Below are 6488 nucleotides of genomic sequence, written 5' to 3' on the forward strand. Positions count from 1 at the left end.
GGGCAGGTCATGCTGAGCACACCTCACAGAGGCACCAGGTTTCCATAGTGAGCATTCACAATGCACTCATTGGGGCTTCAGGTTCTCCTTTCTGGCTTGTCAACTGGTTGATATCCTACTGCCTGGCTTCGGTACCTTTAGCTAGATGGAATCTGTCAATCAGTCTGTGTCCAGGTCTGCTAGAGTACAAGAGTACAGACTGCAAAATACAGGCCTCTCCAGTTCTCCCTGGTCTAGGACTGCACTCCCTTTTGGGAAAGCACTTTCACACGGAATTAGAACTAAGCAATAGGACATGAGGAGAGAGAAGGATGCTTTTTAGTGTGTCAACTCAGGGATATTTTCGGATAAGGAGCTATTCATCATAGTAGTAATGTAGGAATTGTATGTAGGCCTAAGCATGCATTACAGTTTATGAAGGAAATAAGTACCTTTTCCAGGCCACTCAGGATCTTCTCCAGCTCAGTTTTAGTTAGGATGCCAGCCTTCTCCAAGGCTTTGGCATAAGCCATGCTCCCCTGGATATCAACTTCAGATAGTCTCTGATCACAGGCAATGGAAGAGTTGAGCATCTCCATGATGGGATCTGTGCTTCCACTGAATCTTCCTCCCCAAAGTTTATCTCCCTGAGAGAGAGGAAGAGGCAAATCAAAGAGGCCTAATAACTTCATTTATAGTTTTAAGAACTATGTAATTTCCACTGAGAACTTTATGAAATATAGAGGCCAAGCTCAGGTATGTTCTTTCAGTGCAATCCTTTGTTGTTGTTGTTTAACAGAGACAGATTTTTCTTTGTTTGACAAATAGCTATGGGCCAGCATAAGCCACACATCAAGTGACTGAAGTTACTGTTTAGGCACCTCCAGAGTCCAGGATGTGCTTGCAAGCTTTGCCATGAAATTAGCATCAAATCAGCTAAGGTGCAGACTCTAGAACTCTGGATACCTTTCAGCATCAGGAATGTCCAGAAAAATAAGTCAGAACACAAAGAAGATTTTAAAATATGTAAGAAGAAAACTTGGTTTTCTACTCAAACCAGACTGATTTTCTAATCTCACATCCTCCAACAGGTCATCTACCTAATTACTTCACTATGTGACCAAAGACAGGTATGTAATTCCTGCCACACATCGTGACACTATGCATCTAAACCTTTTGCATCAGTGATTTAGCAACTGAATGGATTCACTACGAGCCATGTGTGACGCTTGGTCAGATCTTTGCTGGGTAGGATGCCTCCTAAAGCCCTAGCTCTGGCAAACTTGAGTGGAAATAGATAGGAATGTTACTTGTGCAGAAAGCTTACAACCAATCCAAGATTTCAAAAGCAGCTCTCCAGCAGGCACAAAGAATAAATTGGAGAACATTTAAAGGAAGGGTCTAAATATATTTACCATTGCAGATTGCAAAATAATCACTAATCTGTATGATTTTTTAGTACCCCTGTCAGTCTTTTCTCATGGTTGTAACTACCATGGACAGCAAAAAGTTGGCCAAGACATTTGCAAACTAATCTGTGCTGGGGTTTTATCAGTCAGACAAAATACTATTGAGTAACCCTGGAAACTTTTTTCCCTAGTGACTGTCTCCACATTTCTGCCAATCCCTGCTGAAACAACGTGTCTGAGAGGACAGCAAGAGAAAGCCTACAGAGGTGAGTGTTGCACGTAGTTCTTTTCGCATCTTTACAGCAGCTCTGTCAGCCAGCTGAAGGGAGGTAAAAAGAAAAATCAGAATCTGAAAGGAAAAGTTAGAGGTCCTCAGTGGATCCAGTGCCCATGGAACTATGGCACAGGGATGTAAAATCAAAAGCCAGTACCAGATGCTAAGTGCCTGAATGAGGAACTGCTCTGTCTTAGGCATATCTTCTGTGCTATGGGGCTCCACTGAAGTAAGAGGTGGGTCAGCAGAAACTGCAACAGATACATTTGCAGTCAGGAAAGCAAAACAGAAGGATTAACTTTAGCTAGCTACTGAACTCTGGTCAGGCTAGCACAGTCTGACAGCTGATGGACGCTCATCTGTAACCAGAGCTGAGGAAGCCAGGGCTGCAGTAGCCACTCTGAAGGCAGAAGGCATGAGTTGCTAAGACAATTAGTCACCAGGCGCAGAAACTGAAAATGAAGCTTTTGTATATAGAAGTAGTTACACAAGCTTTTGTAAAGTACCTGCCTAAGCACAAGCTGGCCTGAGTGAAGTGCACCAGTGCGTTAAATTAGTCTCTCCGAGGTAAGGGGAGGAACCTGAAGGAAATTGCAGGCTGCAGAGACTTAGACTGTAACAAAGTTGAGCTTGCATTTGCCAGAGCACCGGCAGGAAAAGCAAAGTTTGCCCTCACCTCAGATGCCATTTCAGACGTTTGCTCGTGTGCACTCCCACTGCAACCTGTGGAACGGAACGAAACAGCTCAGCTCAGCTCTGGCCCTTCCCTGGCACCTCAACCCAGCAGTAAGGCTCCACCGAGCCCCCCCAGCCCCACTCACCGTCTCAGCAGCTCAGCCCGGCTAGTCGTTCCGTGCTACTCGCCCCTCTTCCTCGCTTTTACACGCCTCGGCTCCTTGCTGGCAGCTCGTCCCGCCCCGGCAGGGCGGGGTGTCCCTGCGACCGGCCCCGCTTCGCTTCCCCCTCCCTCGTAGCACCCCGCAGAAGTGGCTTGTTTCTGCTTGGCCTTTGGAAGCGTGCTGCTACCACATATTTTTTATATCTGTACAATGCCAAAAGTATTTGAGACAATACAGGAAGCACATCCCAATTTTCTTTCTTGTCCCTTTTGGGTTTTTCTTGCCTTTCACAAGATTCAGGTAGGAAGAGACGTAATTAGCCATCTTTTCTATCTTTTCTCAGTCCTGCTACTCGTCCCCTTTTTGAGTTAAAGATGAAGCCTGAAGCCCAGTGGGATTTCATGATTAGGGTATGTTGGTTTCTGTAGCAAAGAGGACTCAGGCAATGACACAGTTTAGCATCAGGCTTGTCTGCCTCTGGCTACCCAGCCTGAATGAGCAGATATATTTTGTCCCTGGGTTTCCAGAGCACTGCCTTCAGTATCAGCCCAGAACAAAGTTCACATTCTGTCTGGATTTATACCCAACTCTTAATTTGCTGCTTCTCAAACATTTCCCCCTGTGATCTTTTTTTTTTTTTTTTTGTGATGTGATGACTTTTCCCTTTAAAACTAGCAGGCCTGCAGACACGCACAGCATCACACTGAGAAAAGCTGTTTGAAATTTTTTCACCAGTTTCCTTCCTCTTCTGAATCCCTCCATGCTTGATGCTGCTCATGTCTTTTTGGTCTTTCTTGAGTGTCTTTGTCCTTACTCTGAGTTTTGACTGAAGGTTGTTGGGAAGCTGTCAAAACAGTAACGCCACGTTTGCATCCAGAATGGATTATGTACAGGGAGAGGCTTTACCTCCTGGTGTTTGTGATACAGGCTCGATATTGGTTATATGGAACATGCATAACATATACAAAGGATGTGCCTCTGCTCTTAAGGCTCTGCAGAGAAGTTGCCCAAAGTCCAGAAGGGTTGGAGGAGGATGCTCAACACACGGCAGTCAGGAGGGTTAGAGGGCACCCAGCTGCTCCTGACACCTCTCCCTGAGACACCTCTTTTTGACCCACAGGGCTAGAGAAGGGGAGATGGGATCTCTGGCATTTCCTGAGTTTCCCTGTGTCTACTTTGCAATTTGAGATTTTATACCATTAAGCATCCTATATATGTATGATCACATTCTTTATGTAATTTGGTTTCTAAATATTACCTGTATTTAAGCAGCTACATGGTTAAATAGAACAGTGTAAGCTCCAATTTCTGTTCTACTTCTAGGCCTCTGTGTCATTTTTTTCCACTTGTCTGTACTTGCATCTCTCTGTAACATGAGGCACAGAAATGATTGAGGAATCACAATGAAGTTGGTTTGTGTTGCTGCTGGTGAAGGTTAGATGGATACATTTGGGGATTGCTGTCTCATATTCATCCCTGGTGCCTGCAGGGGCCGTTGCTGTCATACAAATCCATCTGGTCTCACTGCTCTTTTGTGACAGCAGAGAAGTGTTAGTAGCTCTGCTTTTCTAGTTGAGAACTAGAGGGCAGAATGACCATGCATAGTAATGTGTTTAGGAGACAAAATATTCAGTGGAACTTTTCCAGAGCATGAAAGCAGGCTAGAGATATTTTCCTTGAGGAGACTAAGTGAATATTTCTTTACTTTGTGTAATGTTTAAGAGCCCCTCTGTAGGCTTTTTATCTGGTTGGATGTCAGATCAGAGTTACTGAACCATCTGCTGGGTCTTTCAGTAGTTCATTAAAAGACTACATGTCAGAACGTCTATCTAAATTGATAGTTATTGAATTCTTGGCTTAAATGACTTCCTGTTGTCTGTGACAGAGCAGAGATTTAAGCCCAAGTCCCTCCCAAGTACTGTCCAAGACACTGATCCTTCTGTTTGTGCAGAACTTCTTAAGATGGGAAGCAGGGCTTTAAGCACTCAGATCACAGTGTGTCATAGTAGTGTGATAGTGAAAGTGTGAAGGTGTTCTGGTCAGTCTCCTGTAATGTCTGTGGAGCTTCAGAGACCTTCAGAGTCTCCTCCCATTCAACGTTACTCCATAATTTTAAGAAAATGGTGGATGGGTGGGAAGTAGCAGTGACTATGAACTACTCATCTACGTAGGAGACTGAGATGTGACAATCTGCTAAAACTTCTGTTTTGCTTTCAACTTGGCAAGGTCCCATGTCATTTGGTACCAGCTATAAGGAGCAATGCTGGATACTTGCTGCTAGGAGCAAGAGGAAATCTGTTTGGCTGAGAGCTCTTAAGGTACTGAGCGGGGCTAGCAGATGCAAACAAGGAGAAAGAGGGGAGTGGCACGAATTGAGAAATTATTAATTGAGATTATGGGAGAAAAGAAAAGAAATATGAGAAGGAAATGGAGAGAGATCTTTTGCTCTGACTCTGTTAGTGTTGGGTGTTGATGTCACCTCTCCCTCTATTGCACCTTTCCTCTCAGAAGTAAGCAGAAGTGATTTCCCTTCCACAGCTAACCTATCTAGAGACTGAGGCACAAGCTCTGTTTCTGTTTTGGAACAGAAAGTGACAGAGCAAATACATAAATTACTGAGCAGTAATTTAAATGTGGTGTTCTTTACATGGCAGCAGAATAAATCATGTTTAAGGCTAAGAGTAAGGTGAGTCTGAGGGTGATAGGAAGCATTGAAGAAAGGGAAGTTTGTGTTGCTGGTGCTTCTATGTATTTGAGGAACTAATGCTGCAAATGTAGATTGAAAGCACTTGTTGTCTTCTGTAGTACATCATTAATGGCAGGAGGTTTAGTTCACAGTACTTTGCACTGTGCTACAGCCCTTAACCAAAGCATGGTGAGGCAATGCTTGTGTTCCTGCCATTACCTACATGTGTTGCAGAGCCTTGCAGTAGTCTGTCAATAATGTGTTGCTGTATCAGCGTGGAGGGCAGGGTGCTGAGCAAACCACCAGCTTTAAAATGTTTTGACAGAAGAGAAATTGTCCAAGACAACTAGCACTATTGTACTGTCAGTATCAAGTTAGTGTTTAATGAAATCTGCCCTGTCTTCCCTGTAGAAACAGTTTTTCCTCTGCCTTTCATTGAAGTCATTCCATGCAGAAATCACTGCAGAACACTAATGCAGGGGAATGTTACAAATGCTTATTGAATCAAATATTTTCCCCATAAAAAAGACGCCAATGTGGTGCACTTGCATTCCTAATATAATGCTTTTTCTTGCCTGTGTCCTGATTTTACATTTGCATGGACAGAAGGGAAGATGGTAGATTATTACTAAGGGTTAGCCAGAAATGCCAGCTTATTTTCAAGTACTCTGCCCCCAGCTAGCTTGGCCTGGGTCACACAGAAAAAAGGGCTTTCCTGGAAACAATGCAACTCCTGTTCTTTGGATTAAACAAAGCTGAAGGTGGCTTAATGATGAATGAGGAGGAGCTGTGGGCTGTCCTGCTGACCACGTTCTGCTTAAGACTAAGCATGTTTCACTGCCAACTGGTGAGGAAATTTTTCCCTGCCAGAAGGCAGGCAGCCTAGCTCTCTGGGAAACATAGTCCTAGCAGGAATTCAATGAGGGCTGGACATGTGGCATGTGTTACAGATATAGTACCATGTGTCTTTCCCTACAGACACCCCAATCTTCCCTCAGCATGTTGTACAGCTTGCTGTGGCACAGCTGTGTCCAGCCCTGTGCTGTGTCCAACTGCTCCCATCATTTGCAGGTCTCCTGATGTAGAAGCACCCTCCTACTGCCCTCCTGCTGCCCAGCAGAGTTTGTCCCCTCATAACAGTTCTTTTGCCAGGAAGGAGAGAGTTCATTCACACCAGTGACCAGCCTCAGAAGGGCTGAAGAAGCCCAATTTTGTCCCTTGAAAGCAATACGCAACACAGGAGTTTCAGTGAACTACAATACACCACAGTGTTTATTAACTCTGGATTAGTGTGATAAGCA

At 44.3% G+C, this 6488-nt stretch overlaps 1 long non-coding RNA gene across 1 annotated transcript; it reads right to left on the minus strand.

Moving 5' to 3' along the window:
* Positions 1 to 437: 437 nt before the first annotated feature.
* LOC122192889 lies at positions 438 to 2572 on the minus strand. The gene is made up of 3 exons (XR_006182733.1): positions 2484 to 2572; positions 2339 to 2385; positions 438 to 626 (listed from the first exon to the last, which is right to left on the minus strand). It is a non-coding gene; the product is annotated as an uncharacterized LOC122192889 (long non-coding RNA).
* Between the last annotated feature and the right edge of the window lie 3916 nt (positions 2573 to 6488).

The sequence above is a fragment of the Lagopus leucura genome, unplaced genomic scaffold (assembly GCF_019238085.1).
Source record: "Lagopus leucura isolate 7727_CA_CO unplaced genomic scaffold, USGS_WTPT01 43559-0_obj-0_obj, whole genome shotgun sequence".
NCBI classification, from domain to species: domain Eukaryota; kingdom Metazoa; phylum Chordata; class Aves; order Galliformes; family Phasianidae; genus Lagopus; species Lagopus leucura.